General features: G+C 37.9%; 2 long non-coding RNA genes across 3 annotated transcripts in view; one reads left to right on the top strand and one right to left on the bottom strand.

Moving 5' to 3' along the window:
• The window catches only part of LOC145586700 (uncharacterized), a 47,791-nt gene extending 31,108 nt beyond the window's left edge, over window positions 1-16,683 (top strand). The window contains exon 3 of the long non-coding RNA XR_014101007.1: window positions 16,570-16,683. This is a non-coding gene — a long non-coding RNA (uncharacterized LOC145586700). The remainder of the gene's footprint in view (window positions 1-16,569) is intronic.
• LOC145586691 (uncharacterized) lies at window positions 13,116-15,595 on the bottom strand. 2 transcript variants are annotated; one of them, XR_014101004.1, is made up of 3 exons: window positions 14,399-15,595; window positions 14,219-14,264; window positions 13,116-13,574 (listed from the first exon to the last, which is right to left on the bottom strand). It is a non-coding gene; the product is annotated as an uncharacterized LOC145586691 (long non-coding RNA). The 2 variants fall into 2 exon arrangements; XR_014101003.1 differs by having other exon boundaries at window positions 14,219-15,595.
• Window positions 16,684-17,518: the final 835 nt, after the last annotated feature.

Consider the following 17,518-nt stretch of genomic DNA (forward strand, 5'->3'; position numbering starts at 1 on the left):
TCTATAACGTAAATACCTGATGTAGAAGCAACAGTTCCGTTCTTCTTATCTTCCATGAATTTGAGGCAGTCTCTCTTCCAATGTCTCTTCTTCTAACAATAGAAGCATTCGGAATCAGACTTAGAAGATGCTACCTTTTTCTCCTTGTTGTCTTTGGTAGCTTTCGGCTTAGGCGAAAAGTTCTTCTTTCCTTTCCCCTTGAAGCCCTTCTTCTTTTTGCCCGCCCTTTTGAATGGCTTACCCTTCTTAATCATTAGCATATCATGCCTTCCCTCATCCTTGAGCGTCTGCTCAGCTTGCTTCAACATCCCATGAAGCTCGGTGAGGGTTTTCTCCATGCTATGCATTTTGTAGTTCATCTTGAACTGGTCATAGCATTTGTGAAGGGAATGGAGAATGATGTCAATAGCCATTTCAGTTGAATACCCCGCATCAAGCCTTCCCATGTTCTCAAATAATCCGATCATTTTGAGCACATGTGGGTTGGTTGGCTCTCCTTTCTTGAGCTTAGTCTCAAGGATCTATCTGTGCGTTTCAAACCTTTCAATTTGAGCCTGTTCTTGAAACATATTCTGTAACTCAGAAATAATCTAATAGGCTGATTCCTTCTCGAAGAAGGTTTTCTGAAGTTCAGGAGACATAGTGGCTAGCATTACGCACTTGACATCCCGATCGGCTACTTGCCATCGGTTAAGGGCTGCTTGAGTTACCTCCTCATTGGGAGCCTCGGGCATTTCCTCATCAAGGACATACTCTTTCTGTTCTTGCATAAGAACGATGCGCAAATTCCTTTGCCAATCAAGGAAATTTGTACCACTCAATTTCTAGGGTAAGCATTGCCTTGCTAATGGCTCTAAGCCACTCTTGGTTAGACAATCGTCGCATCTAATGCATCTTTGACGATGTATCTCTTTTTCCACGGTATGTGAGGACTCCTCACTCATACCGATGAGTTAAACCAAAACCAACGTGCACACCCGTTGTGCCTTATGAGCCTTGGAGAAGTGATGGCACCTCGCTTTGGCGTAGCCTACCATCACCCACGTTCGGTTGGTAAGTGTTGTTTTGGAAAGGCAAGTTTGACTCAATATTATTAGGGACCTAGGATTTCTATGTTGGTTGATTTAAGTGAACTTAACTAATCATCGCAAACATAAAGAAAACCTAAACATGCATCTAACGAATAATTCACATGTATATAAGCATAAAATATAAAGCGAAATTATAGATGCATATTGGCAACTAGCATGACCCCTTGAATTCTTCAAATCTTCAAAAGGTCTTCATTTGTAATTCAAGGCTTTGTCTTCCAAGATACGCCGTCTTCAAGACTTAACCAAACTATGCAAATACTAGTGTCTACGACTAGGAATAATATAAATATTAAGGTACAAAAATACTTAACGGTGCGTAGACCGTATTTAGATTTACAAAAATACATAACGGCACGTAGTCAATATTTTCTATCCTAATCGGGTCTCACTAGTTGCCATTTCATAAAACCAGTGAGAGAGCGAGAATATATATTCCATTCATCCATTCACTATTTGTGAATGGCCCATGCAATTTACAATATCAAACAAGTAAAATGCATTTAAACAACGCGCGCACTAGTAATCTAGGTGGTTAATCCGATTAACACGCCTAATTAAAACTAGTCAAAGTTGTTTAACCGATTATGTAATTTGACGTCATTAATTAATTGAAGCTCCCACTAAATTCCGCATTTCCCTTAATTAATCCAATTAATTAAGTTGGTAGCACCCAAACTTGTCAAAATAAAATTTTGCCAATGCTGCTCAAAACCGAGGCCTAGCCTCCCAAAATTTTAATTAAAATAAACAAAATTAATTAAAATAAATAAAACGGCAAAATAAGCAATATTAAGCCAACCGAATATATATTAAGCTTTCACTTTAAGCGTTTTGCCAAGGAAACTCGAATAATCGCGGCTCATGCAAACCAAGCATACTACGGCTATTCACCTCACCGCACCAAGCATATGCACACACAAAAAAGCGGCAACCAGCCATGGGTTGTTGCCACTGCCGCACGGCGCACGCACAGCCATGGCTGCTGGTGCGTGGCTGCTGCGGCCGTGTGCTGCTGCCGCGCGTGTGGCCCCACGCAAGGCGGGGCAGCCACATGCGGGCTGCTATGCAGCCCGGCTAGCCAAGGGTGGTTCTTTGCCTCGTTTTGCGTGCCATGGCCTCGGGATTTGATCCCATTTCGCAAGACATAATTAATTAATTTTAGAACTAACTTAATTAGCAAAAAATAAAAATTTTAAACAAGTCTAACTTAATAAAATTTCAAGGTGCAAATAACCAAAATAATTCCAAGAACCATTCTTAATTAAATTGGTTTAGCTTGGTGCAATAACAAAGTTGAGGCAATTTCTCACTTTTAATTTAATCAATTTAAATTAAACTTGAGAATTTGACAAAGTAAGGGGAAGTTGGAAAAATATGAACTTTAATGTTCAAATGAAAATTCCAACATCTAAATTTTGTGAATCCTTGAAAATTATATCTTCCAACATGAGGATAACCAAATTTCTATCACAAAAATTGAAACTTTATGTTTCCAATCAACTCAAAATGATTAAAACAACAAAGTTTAATACAAAATAACATGGAATTTAGTGGTTTTTAAAGTTTCAATCACTTATCACAAATAAAGATTGAATCTTTAACACTTAGGAAGCCTCAAAACAAACATTTTCACACTAAAAAGCAATTAGTTTGCAATTATGTGAAAATAAATAAACCTTTAAGCATAAAATACTACCAAGTAAGTGTGCTTTAAGGGGACTTAAAAAAGCAGAAAATAATGCAAATAATCAACCACATAATCAACAAGTTATGCCATTAATTTCAAGGTTAGAAAAGACTTAAAATTTTTCGTCAAAAACAAAAAATCCCTCGAAAAAGGCATTTCTTGTCAGAATTTGGCTAAAATCACAGTACCAAAGGGGATAAAACCTTTCCAGAACACCTTTTCCACCCCAAATTCACTATTTTTGGGCGAAAATCTGGGTTCTAGGCCAAATTCGACATTAAAAACGGGATTAAAATAAATAAAACCGAGCTACTAATCTAATTAGCAACTTAAACCAGAAAAATAAGCCAAAATAAACCTTGAAAAACATGATTATAAAAATAAACGAGCGGGGCTCCGATACCGCTGTTGGGGTTTGGTGAGTCCGACTCACCGCGGAAACAACCCCGACCCAAGGAACCACACGTAATTAATAAAACCATAAAGCATAAATAAATAAACGCAAAAAAAAGGAAGAACGAATCATACCCTTGAAGCGAGCTTCGCCCTCTCCAAACGGGCTCTTACTTGAAAGCCTTGAGCACCGCAAATGTCGTGCCTCCAACGGTATCCACCCACAAAGGACGAACACGACTTTTTAGGTCTGCTACCTTGGAGTTAGCAAGGTCCGACCAAAACCCAAGTGTTAATGGAGTTTAAGAGTTTTTCCCAAAATATGGAATGCTCTTTCTAACTCCCACTCAAGCACTTTACTCCAAATCCCAAGGTTGGTATTTATAGAGGAAAGTATGAGTTGGAATTTCTATCCCATCAATGTGGGATCATGAAATTCCACAAATTAATTTAAAGCTAAATTAAATTAAAATTGCAAACTAATAATAAATCTACAAGTGGCATTACCATGTGAAATGGGTTGGTGAGGACCACATGGAGAGTAGGGGACCATACTTGCTCCCCACTCAATACTCTCCTTGTGCCACATGTCCTTACCCACTTCCTCCCATATTCCTCAAGCTTCCCCATAGTGACCGGCCTATGTCCCATCCACGAGCCCAACCCGAGCCCAGCCCCGCACCAAGATGCGGGCTGCTGCTGTGCGCGCAAGCCACGCACTTGGTGCAGGCTTGCTGCTGTGCGTGGCTGCTAGTGCGTGCGCTGCTAGCACGCCTAGCTTGCGATAGTTAGCTGCTGCACGCACCAAGTGCACGCGGCTGCTAGCTGCTGCTGTGCATGGTTGCTAGCACGCACCTAGCCAGCCATGCTAAGCTCGGCTTGGTGCGCTTGCTAGCCACCTATGCTTGGACATTTTTGCCCCTAGCATTCGAATGCTCGGGGAATTCCGATGCTATGGGTATTTTGGGAATATGGTCGATTTATTATTATTTTGCGCTTCTCGTCTTTTTATTATTTTTTACTCGACTTCCGACGCTCCAAGCTCGAATTACTGACGTATAAATATTTAACACTCGGGCGACGAATTAATTTCTTCCGAATCAATTTGTCGAGTCGGTTCGTATATTTTGCTTGGGTGTGACCCGAAGGGTTCAGTCAAGATTAAGCTGTAATATTAATTATATTAATATTACTGATCGGAAGCGGCCTCCACCCAAGCATTCCGATCACTTGACCTTACTGAATATATTAGCTTTCTAATAATTTTGAACCCGCTATCAGAATAATACACTTGTTCGAAGGACACCATTCCTTTCAGAGAGAGGGAACACCGTAGGGAAGAGTGTTACGTCCAATCCTTTAAGAGCCATGGTTGCAGAGAACGCCTTCAAATGGAATATTGGATTGTCAGTAGGCTTGAACTTTGGAATATCAGCAGTGGAGAACTTTTTAGGGAGTTTGTCCTTCACATCCAAAGGAGTGGGAGGTCGTTCCACATAAGTGAAATCCTCAGAAATCTTACTCATTTGTTCCTTCAGTTTGTCAAGGGGGGAAACAGTGACCTTATTTTGTTCCATGGTAGTGACCCTAGTGGTAAGGGTTTGCATCATGGAAGACAGTGCCTTGATGGATTTGTTGTTGATGTTCTCAATATCTTCTTTAGTGGCCATTGAAAGGTGATGAGTAATGGAGATGGCAAAGTTATCTTTGAACGCCTATTAGATCTAAGAGATTGTTGCGGTAATGACACGAACCGTATTAATCTATCCCTGTTCCTTGACCAAGTACTGTGAAATAAAATAATTCACTTAATTATTTGAATCATTGCTCGAGATAGGAAAGGAAGGAAAAATTAGACATTTGAACAGGTGAGAAAACTCCACTCATTTTTTTATTATGACGAAAAAAGGGTGCATGAACCTAATATACGATCATAAACGACCTGGTGCACGACTCAAGTCGGAACATAAAGAAAGTGTGTGGACTATACTTGACTCGTGAGTGACTAAGTGATGTTATAAGACTCGTGGTATGATCGTATGGCTAGACATGTGAACAATAACCAAAATGACTGACGCGAGGACCAAATTAACACGGAAGATTTAAAAAAAAGTTGACTGGACTTATTTCAAGGGCACCGTGACACGGAAAACTGTACCGTGTCACGGGACAAGCTGCCGTGACGCGGTGGGTTTTTTTTTTTTGGAATTCCACCGTGCCACGGTGGAAATTGCCGTGACACGGTGAACTTTCTCGTGACACGGTGGATGCTGACGTGGCACGAGATTTTTTTTTGTGCTGGAAATCCACCGTGCCACGGTGGAAATTGCCGTAACACGGTGAACTTTCCCGTGGCACGGTGGATGCTGACGTGGCACGACAATTTTTTTTTTTTTACTATTTACTAAGTGAGTATGGTCCATTGGCAATCGTTAGTCATAAAATAATCCACCATAGACAAAGAAAGATCGTTAAGGTTAGGATCAAAACGACCAAACATAAAATACGTAGGCACAATGATGCAAAGAATAATTCGCAACCTAAGGTCAAGTTCTATGTTCGACTATGGTCAAGTTTATTTGGTGTCAATAGGGTACCATGGTTAAGAGTTTGGACGCGTTAGCAAGGCAGCCTCCCTTGAGGGTGTATGCCAACGGGCTGCTCCGCGAGTTCGTGATGAAATCGAACTCGACTCCATGGTTTCGGTGGATTTAATAACTCGGATGAACCCTTATTGCCATGAGCGTTTTTGGGTTGATAGAGCTTAAATCCCCCGGGGCTAAGACGCATGTAGAACACACGCGTTTTTTCAGAAAAATCGAATGAAGTTGACTGTGAGAAGAGAAAACAAGCCACCGGACTGATTTTTGGACTGCCGTGACACGGCAGAGAGCACCGTGCCACAGTGCTGCACACCGTCAGACGGTGTACTGCACCGAGACACGGCAAATTCTTCCATGGCACGGCAGTCAGAAAATCTGACTAGTGCCCTGTTTTCCTTCGTACGCAATCAAGTTATTCAATTTTTCCTACGGGACAGACCTAAATGCGACGTTAAAACGTCTATGCTTATGCAACAATGCCAAATTAATCACAGGAATATTTTTCAAGAATCTTCCAAGTCTCATCCACTCATCTTAATTAAATACCGATCACTCAAATCGATAAATAACCAAGAATCCTCCCCAGTGGAGTCGCCAAATTGTAGGTGTCGCTCGAAGTGTGCCTATGTTAAAGCATGTGTGAATATACTTGTCACTCATGGGAAGTGGGAATTGACATAATAAGATTAGGGACAATAAAGTAGGGAGCCGCCAACAAGTTTTTAAGGAACTTGTAAACCGTTCACGGATCATAAAAAGGCAACCACGATAAGGGACAACGATAGGCAACAACGATTGACCCGTGAAGGTTACACCCCATTCATAATCCATGAGATTACTAACTCCATATGGTTCGGAACCACGAAAGGAGGATCGGGGATGATGGTACGAAGTGAGTCATGGAGTCACATTCACCCGTATTGGCCTCTACTCGATTCTCATAGTGAAAAGTTATTCCTGCGATCTCAAAGGCATACAAACAAAATATTCAATTTTCTCCAAACTATTATAAGGCTAAATTGGTTGAATATTAATGCAACATATTATTCTAAAATATTGTGATCACTTGATTAAACAACAAGATTAAAAAAGAACCTAAACCGGTTGTCCAAATTATCTTATTAGGCGTGGTTTTCAATTACATATTCCCTTTAAACATGCAATATAGTGATCAATAAATATAATAGAATAACATCAATATTGGAAGCAATTTAACAATAATTCCAACAATATAAAATCGTTGGAAAAATAATAGAAATAAAAGGAACATAATTCTTACTTTGATTTTGTTTGCTTGCAACTACAAAATAATAAACGAGTTAGTAACTTCAAGGAAATAATAATAAAACAATAATTAAAGTAAATTAAATTAAATAGAATTGATTTGGGGCCAAACCCTCAAACAATTCTACCTTTCACGCCTTGGCTTAAGGACAGAACCACGAGTAAAGTATGGACTCCTTGGAGTGCTTGAAGAAGGAATTTTGAAAGAAGAAGGGTAAGCTAGTGTTTAGGCTAGAGCATAGAAGAGAGAAAAATAGAAAATTAATTCCTGCCCCGTACATCATAAATGAAGGGGTATTTATAGAAAAAATGTGCTGAGGGAACACACAGAACCCTAAAATGATTAAAAACCCTAAAAAAGTAAACTGCGACACGGCACTGTGTACCGTGACACGGGAATTCCCACCGTCAGACGGGAAAAATTCCCGTGACGCGGTGAACAGTTGCGTGACGCGGTAAAAATATTTTAGGGTACGGGGAATAAAATGCGTGAAGGGTTTACGCGGAATGGACACGGAAACTCCCGTGTCACAGCAGGTTTCCCGTGTCACGGGAATTCCCACCGTCAGACGGGACAGTTTCCCGTGACACGGTGGACTACTGCCGTGACGCGGGAATTTTTTGTCCGTTTTCCGTCTAAATTCATTTTTAACCCTAATTTCGTTCAGCATTTTAAGTGTCGATTGATAATTTCGGACCATTTCTGATTTATTATTATTTAGGCTAAAAAAAGAAAATAAGTAAATAAAATAAATAAAAGGTTTGGGCCAAAATAAATAATAAAACAATAAAATAAAAAAGATTTGGGATGAAATTAAAAAAATCTATGCTTTGACCAAACATCAAGACTGATCCATGGACTATTCAAAAAAATGAATTTAATTAAACACAATTTTTTAATCACTCTCGGGATTAAATACTGAACCCGACCAATAGTGGCTTTGAAAGGTTGTTCATCATCGGGTTTGGTTTTGGGGAGACATTTTTAGGTGTCTACAATCACATATCCAAGTAGTTTGCCTGACGTGACTCCAAATGCACACTTTGTTGGATTTAATCTCATGTTGTACTTGCGGAGTCTTTCAAAGAACTTGCGAAGTGAAATGATGTGGCCTGGGTGATCTTTTGACTTGACGATCATATCATCAACATAGAACTCCACCTCTTTGTGCATCATATCATGTAACAATGCTGTGGCTGCTCTTTGGTAGGTGGCACCCGCGTTTTTCAACCCGAATGGCATTACCGTATAGCAATATGTACCCCATTGTGTGATGAATGTGGTTTTCTCCATATCTTCCTCGGCCATTAATACTTGATTATATCCTGCGTAGCCGTTCATGAACGATAGAAGTGCATGGTTTGCTATGTTATCGACCAGAATGTCAATGTAAGGTAGAGGGAACCCATCTTTCGGGCTTGCCTTATTGAGGTCCCTGTAATCAACACACATTCTGACCCTTCCATCCTTTTTTAGTACTGGAACCACATTTGCTATCCATTCTGGATACTTGGATACTTTGATGAAACCTGCAGCCAATTGCTTTCTGATTTCTTCCTTGATTTTGAGAGCCACACCCGGTTTCATACGGTGCAACTTTTGTTTGACAGGCTTCATACCTGGAATGAGTGGTATCATATGCTGAGCTATATAACTGTCAATTCCTGACATATCTTGGTATGACCAAGCAAATACATCAACAAATTCACTAAGCAACTTAATTAGCTCTTTGCGTTCGTCTTGACTTAGTGTTAATCCAATTTTTACTTCTTTGATAGTCGTATCATTGGAAATATTAAATGTTTCTGTATCTTCAATAATTGTTGTTTTATTTTCGTGTTCTTCCATTGCTTTTATTATTTCTTTGTCATTTTTATCATTATCAAAGCAATATTGATCAGGGTTAGGGGAATGACACACATCGTAAGCAAAGGTACTCATTTCATTGAATTCATTGGTCATTACATCAAGGAGGGCAAGGTCAGCTGCGACCTCGCCGGAATTATTTGGGATAGAAAGAGGAGACTCATCAAGAGACTCAAGACTTGACTCTATAGCAGAAAGAGGGTCGACCTTAGATTCTAAAGACTCGTCTACAGACTTAGACTCAGACTCGGACTCGGACCTTGACGACTCAGATTCATCAAACATAGGACCTTCGCCAGCGGTTACTTCAAACTTATCTCCACTTGGTGTAGTGATCTTCACCATCTTGCGCCATCCCTTTGAAACATTATCAGCCTAGACGATTAACTCAGAGGGGTCAAAATCCTTGCTTGATATAACAGCTTGAATGAGCTCAGAATCATTATTGCAGATAGGCTTGGATTCATTATTTTCTAGTCCCAAAAGAAGGTTAATGTTCAGATCATCAGAGCTTGGACTAGCTGGTTTCTCAGTTGTGAAGAGTTCATCGCCTTCATCGATGAAGTCACAATTAAGGAACATCTCAAACCCTGGATCACGCTTCCCATAGTGGATGAAAGGCTCAGGGAATTCATAGCATGGGGAGTCTTCCCCTTCTTTGATATACTGGCCATTGAGAGTGAATGGATATGGGTCCATGGCCATTTCTGTCTTCATGATTCGAGCATTATTGTGAGCCTTCTTTTTCAGGAGAGCTTGTTTCACATCTTCCTTTGTTGGCTTGAATCCCAAGCCACAGGTATCTTTCTTAAGTGCACCAGGATGGCCCCAAAGTTCAGCCATTTTCTTTTTGAGTCCGAGGGTCATTCCAGGGAAATGCCCTTGCTTCTTCATAATAGCATTAACATTGGTATTTGAATAAGGATAAAAGTCGAGGTGACACTTCTCCTCTTCTTCGATCATGAGAACATCATCCAGCAAAAACCCCCAGAGATCTTCATCTTCTTCGTCATGTTCAACATAGACGATGGGAGTATCGATGACTTGAATGCGCATGGTGGAGGCATCAATGGTAATTAGAACCCCTCCAACTATGGCTTTCACTTTTTGGTGCAACGACGATGGGATCGCCTTTAGCTCATGAAGCCAAGGACGACCTAACAGCAGATTGAAAGAAGCCATAATGTCCACCACCTAAAACTTGGTGCGACGTTCAATGGCCCCAGTAGTTATGTTTAGCATGATAGTACCCACGGCTTGACGGCGAGTATTATCGTAAGCACGAATCTCTTTAGTAGAGGGAGTCAATTCTTCATTTTTTATGCCCAACTTCTTTGCAGTTCGGAGTGGGCATACATTGATTGCAGAGCCATTATCAACCAGGCTCATAGGAATATTCATCTGCCTACACACCATAGTAAGGTGTAAGGCCTTGTTATGTTGGTCCCCTTTTGGGGGCAGATCCTTGTCAGAGAAGGAAATCAGATTGCTAGTACATGGCAATTCAGTAGTGAGAAAGTTGACCAGTCCTTAAGGAGTCATATCATCGTCAACTCCTATTTTCACCAGAGCATTCATCACAGCCTTTCGATGCTCATGAGAGGTGGCCAAAATCTTCCATACATTCATTTCCACCTTGGTCTTTTGTAATTGTTTGACCACATCGCTGTTCACAGGGTCGATGGGATCAACAATTGGTTGTGATTGCGGTGGAGGTGGAGGTGGACTAGGTTGTTGCAACCGTCAACTTCTGGTGAGAACCTTGACCTCAAGGTCTCCCCAAATATCTTCACTTGTGCCAAGAGATGAAAAGGCTATATATTTGAGATAGACATCTTCATCGTCACTATCCCAAATTCCATTTACTTCTTCATAGTTCGATATGAATACAACTTCCGGCAGAGGTTCATTCACAGGTTGAATGAGTATTGAAATATAAAAGGAGACTTTATCTCCCATGATAGCCAAAGCATCAGAAAGAGGACTTGTTTGAATGTTAAGCTTCTTGCCCCCTGGAGGGACAGGAAGTTGATTAGCATCAATCAGGTCTTGGATCGCATCCTTCAACCTCCAACACTTCTCAGTAGCATGACCCTTGCCTTGATGAAACTTGCAATGAGAATTGGGGTCATAGCTAGCAGTTTTGTTCTCTTGTCGAGGTTCTGGAAAAGGTCCAATTGGCATAATCAGTCCTTGACTATGCAAGCGATCAAAAGCAACATCATAAGTCATTTCCAAAGGCGTGTAAACCCTCCTTTTCCTTTGGAATCTTTGAGGGGGAGCATTAAGAGCCAGGACATCATTGATATTGATATTGTTGGGTGCATTATTGGGCTTGGAAGACGAAGAAGAAGGAGTGTTGTTCTTCTTGTTTGAAGTGCGCCTACGTTAAAGCATGTTGTGAATATGCTTGGCACTCTTAGGAAGTGGAAATTGACATAATATGATTAAGGACAAATAAAGTAGGGAGCCGCCAACAAGTTTTTAAGGAACTTGTAAACCGTTCACGGATCACAAAAGGCAACCACGATTAAGGGACAACGATAGGCAACAACGATTAACCCGTGAAGGTTACACCCCATTCATAATCCATGAGATTACTAACTCCATATGGTTCGGAACCACGAAAGAAGGATCAGGGATGATGGTACGAAGTGAGTCATGGAGCCACATTCGCCCGTATTGGCCTCTACTCGATTCTTATAGCGAAAAGCATTCCTGCGATCTCAAAGGCATACAAACAGAAATTCAATTTACTCCAAACTATTATTAAGCTAAATTGGTTAGATATTAATGCAACATATAATTCTAAAATATTAGTGATCACTTGAATTAATAACAAGATTAAAAAGGATCCTAAACCGGTTGTCCAAATTATCTTATTAGGCGTGATTTTCAATTACATATTCCCTTTAAACATGCAATATGGTGATCAATAAATATAATAAAATAAACATTAATATTGGAAGCAATTTAATAATAAAATCCAACAATGTAAAATCGTTAGAAAAATAATAGAAATAAAAGGAACGTAATTCTTACTTAGATTCTATTTGCTTGCAACTATAAAATAATAAACGTGCTAGTAACTTCAAGGAAATAATAATAAAACGATAATTAAATTAAATTAAATTAAATAGAATTGATTTGGGGTCAAACCCTCAAACAGTTCTACCTTTCACGCATTGGCTTAAGGACAGAACCACGAGTAAAAAATGGACTCCTTGGAGTGCTTGAAGAAGGAATTTTAAAAGAAGAAGGGTAGGCTAGTGTTTAGGCTAGAGCATAGAGGAAAGAAGAATAGAGAATTAGTTGATAACCCGTACATCAGAAATGAGGGGGTAATTATAGAAAAATGTGCTGAGGGAACACACGGAACCCTAAAAAGATAAAAACACTAAAAAAAATGCACCGTGACACGGTAGAGGTCCTCAAGATCTTCTCGTCGACAATTATGCATCTCCATTCAGCACTTGAATTCTGATGAATTACGCTATTGTGCTCTGCTAAATTACAAATCTTCGCTTGACACTAATGCATAATTAACCTTAAGTAACACCCAAAAAGTGATACATAAAGTGGTAAAAGTGTTATTGTAGACAATAGGTAACACTTTTGTGGGTGATACATCCGCCCATGTTACCTAAGGTCTTATGTAACACTTTGGGTAATGTATGGTAACATTTTTGAAAGTATTACTATAAACTCTCTTATGTAACATTTTTTTTATAGATTTAGTATCATTTTTAAAATGTTACATTTTATTTCTTAGGTAACACTTACTTACCTTTAGTAACATTTATAATCATATAGTAACACTTTATCCAACATTTTGTATCACTTTTTCAAGCTAATGTACCACCGTCTTGATAATTTGGTAATATTTTTCAATCATCTTTTGACATATAGTAATAATTTATCCGACATTATGTATCACTTTTTGCAAACTAATTTAATAATAATAATAATAATAATAATAATAATAATAATAATAATAATTATTATTATTATTATTATTATTATTATTATTATTATTATTATTATTATTATTATTATTATTTAAAATATGCAACATTTTATTATTCTAAATACAAAAATAATATTAACATGTACAACAACCACGAATTTGAAATTAACATATACAATTGACAATAATTTGAATTGATATAATTTTATAGCATCTTAAAAAATGCCATAAACACCAATTTTTTTTATTGACTTAACAATCCAATGAACAAAACAAAAATAAAGTCAACTTCGGTCTCTAGATTAGACCAACAAATTCCTAAAGAGAAAAAAGCGAAATTAATGGCCAATAGGAGCAGCTAGCAGTAATAACCGATTGCAGCAGCTAGCAGTAACAGCAGCCAGCGGTAGCAACATTAGGTAGCAGCAACTTGGAGTAACAATAGTCAGCACTCAGTAGTACCAGGCCAGCAGACTACAGTAGCAGCCGATAGCAGTGAGCCAGTGACATTAACAGGCATCAGCAACAACAGTAGACATCTGTAACAGCAGAAACAGTAATAGTGACATTGGTTGCTACATGCTATGCAAGCATGTTTCTTGTGGCCTGTACCATAACAGAAGTTTTTGTTCCCATCGTCTCTTAACTTCCAATGTTTTATCTCATGGTTCTCACTCCCCTACTCATAAATGGAAGAGCATCCGTAAATAAAATGAGAATTGAAAAAAGTAGTAAACTGATAGTCTAAGAGTAAAATAATGCTTCATATATCTGCCTTATTACAAAATTTTTTTGAAACACTCTACTCTCTTACATAGCATAAAGTAAATTGTAGACATTCTGGGGAAAATATGCTTAATAGCCCGTTTCTAATATATTAGCCAATTAAAATAGAATATATAATACATCTGAATTAAATAAAGCAACCTTGTCATCAAACTATAGTAGCAGCAACTTTTGTAAGAAATTGAAAATTAAATCTATGTACCAATAATAAAAGGAAAGGGAAAGCAAAACTACCAATAATTCCTACAACTATCTAATTATTAGCCATTTATCACAATTTTGGCCTCACCCAAAGATAAATTAGCATATAATTCACAATTTTAGCCTCACCCAAAACCTTACTGCCCAATTTCGCTCATAGAATCCAATTTTGCAGCTACTTGAAGAAAAGGGATTAATTGCACTTAAACAACACCAATAAAACTCATCAGAATCCCAATTTCTAAAACAATGCTCAATAATTTAAATAGCAAGCAGAAAAATTCAAGAAACATAAAATAGCTAGTAAAAAAGCATTGAAGGTTAGATTAAGCTTACATTTTATGAGGATCAGCACTAGTGTAATCAGAGTAGGTATCAAAACCTATACAACATTCAAATCAGCAGAGTCAAATATTCATCACCCAACTTGTTCAAAGCAAGAATTAGAATGATCAATCAAACAAATTTAAAAATCAGGAAGAAAAAGTATACATAAGGGGAGGGCCATGAAATTACCTCTCGATTAACAACATAAAATGGAGAAATTACGACAAACTATATCATGCCAAACATCCCTCGAACTACAAGCAATAATCAATCAAGAAAGTAAGTAATAAGAAAGAAGAAGACGAGACGGAAGACAAACTATTTTACATACAAATATAATTTATTTAATGTGTATATAAAACAAGATACACAAATTAGTTTCTGATCAGTACATTTTTAACCCACCACAATGGCAATATAATCTAGATATACACACTAATCCAAGTTGCAACTTCAGGATCGGAAAAACAACAAATAAAAAAAATCAATTTGGAATAACACTTAAGATGTTCTAAATTAAAACCATCAGCTAAATTGATTGGGCTACACTACTTTTTTTAATCAAAGAAAGAGCTTATATTACATAAGGATGATAAAATAAAAAAAAATAAAAAATCCTATAACCTAAAGTTTTGAGGCAAAAACAGCCAGGCTGAATACCATGAAGCATAAATGAAAAATTTGTTGTCATGGCACCCAAGAGTGGATTAGCCCACATCAAAAGCTGAAAATAAAACCGAAAGTAAAGATAAAACATAAAGCTTAAGGTGCATAACTTGATTGCAATAAGAGCAAAGCAGGCAACAGCCAAATTAAAAGACAAGGAGTCAATAGTAGAATCAAGAGGTTCAAGGCAAGTTCCGCAGTTCATCACACTAACCAATAAATGCAGCGTAATTTCTGAGCTGCCAGCCTGCCATCACTCTAAATCGAGTTTACACTTCACAAACAAAATTTATAAAATACATAATTTATTGTACAGCGATCATCAAATCGAACATTGTAGTGAAAAAACCCTAATTTATGAAATTGAAGAAAAAAAATAAGCAGAAATTGGGGGAAATACCTGCAAAAATGGGCGGACTGTGTCGTCACTCTATCTAACAGCGATCTCGAGGAATTTGGAGACCATGACCTGCTTATCGGAAGGAGAGATAATGTCCTCTATTGATTTCGAGCTTCGTTGTCAATGGCGAATGAAAATCAATGAAAAGATTGATTGGGTTAATTACTGAGAAGCAAGTGAGAGGGTGGTAGTGGTGGAAGTCGAGGTAAGGAGGTACAACATAAAGAGATGGTGAAAACTTAATTGAGGGATCCATGGAGAAATACAAGGGGGAAGAAATTTGTGAGGACGTGAGGTTGTGACACTGTGACTCTGTGAGGGTCGATTTTGATTAAAAAAAAATAGAGCATATCAAATTAAGTGGTTTTTTTAAATAAATAAAAAAATAATTTTTAAATGTTGCAACCAAGTGTTACCTAATATCAGAGTGTTACAATAAAGTGTTACCTAATATTAAAGTGATACAAAAAATGTTACCTAATACTATATTGTTACAAAAGTGTTACGTAAAAATCAAACAATCATGAAATTTTTAAAGTGTTACCAATGGGTGTTACTTAAGCTCAGTTTTGTAGTAGTGTGAATTCTGATGATTGTTCATATTTTTTCAAAGGGAAGGAAGGAGGTAAGGAATGGAAGAGATGCAAGAAGAGAGAGAGAAAGGCAGGAAGAGTAGAGTAAGAGAGAGAGGGGTAGGAAGAGAAGAGAGGCGTTTGAGAGTGAAAACCTAACTAGGGTGTTCTGAATGTCTAAAGTATAAATGGGCTGGGCTTATTTGAGGGAGGGTTTTTTTTTTATTTAAGATATCGGGTAATCGGATACCCGCGAATTTAAAAATGCGGCCCATGTCCCGACCCGGATAACAAGCAATTTTCCCGGGTCGGGTACCCGTCCCGGAAAATCCCCCAAATTTTCCATCGGGTATTTACCGGGTCATCGGGAAATCGGGTCGGGACAATCTGGTCGGGTTTTTTTGAACACCCCTATTTGTTTGGGTAAAACACCAAAAAAACAAAAATAATTTATTTTATTCCTTTAATTGAATTACTTTTCTTGATTGATGTTACTAGCGGTCTTTGATGTGACTAATATAGCGGCAGGTATAAAAATATCTAGATGTGAAGCTTTTCATTAGTATTGTAGAAGCTTATTAACAAATTCTCATAATAGAGAGGCCTTGAGAGTTTGCAACTCTGTAATTGTTGATAATTATGAAAAATTATTGTATGACACTTATGTTTGGTAATGTAAGATTATATGGGATTTACATCATTTGGTTCTCCACCTTTTTTAGATCGGCGGGGTGGCAGCGCTGGGGGGTATTTTGAGAATTAGGTAGAGTACAAAAATGGTTTTGCAAAGAGCCAGAGACGCACCACAAGGGTTGGTCCTTGACTTTCAGATAATTTGCAAAAAAGGTAAGTACTACCTTCTTGGTCCAAACAATTAATATTAGTTGATACTTTTGCTACGATAAAAAGGTTGTTATACTAACTTGGCATTATGCCTGTTATTTCGTAATTAGGTATGTGTATTGCAAAGGATTTTTTTGTTTCATTAAACGGTTGTATCATGTGCTTTCAAATGAGGAGCTTGCTTGTACTATTTCTAAATATTTCACTATGCTCTTCCCTCTCTCACAAAGTTAGTTCTGTGTTTTTGGGTTTATGTGTTTTCCCCCTTATCAAATTTGATTCAGTCTTCGCCTTATAACATTGCTTGATTTATCACTATTTTCTGTTGCTTGCAGATTCATCTTTTGATGGAGTTCACAATGCTCGACCATGTTTTCTAAAATTGTGCGAGTAATTTTTTATGGATAATTGGACATTGATTGTCCTATTTGCTCCAAGGTAAAGCATTAATAACGGCCATAATTATTAATGATTAATTTTCTCTTGACTTGAATTAGAGGAATAAGTAAACTGGTGTCATATTCTGATGTGAAAAGTTGAAAACTGACAAATGTGATTGTAAGTGAGTGGTGATTCCCTAACTAGTGTACTTTAACATGATTATTTACAAAGACTAGAGCTAGGTACTAAAATATTAAGTGTGACTAAAAAAGGTCGGTTGTTACTGTCATTTGGGTACATATTCCAGTTCTTGCTGAGCAATCTGTTGCATTTATAATCTATAACTAGCCTTCTGGCCCGTGCAATGCACGGGTTAGGAAATATCAGTAAGTCATTATAGGATATAATATGTAATCGGAAAAATTTTATTAAGAGATAAGTGAGGAA

Source organism: Chenopodium album, chromosome 2 (assembly GCF_948465745.1).
Source record: "Chenopodium album chromosome 2, dcCheAlbu1.1, whole genome shotgun sequence".
NCBI classification, from domain to species: domain Eukaryota; kingdom Viridiplantae; phylum Streptophyta; class Magnoliopsida; order Caryophyllales; family Amaranthaceae; genus Chenopodium; species Chenopodium album.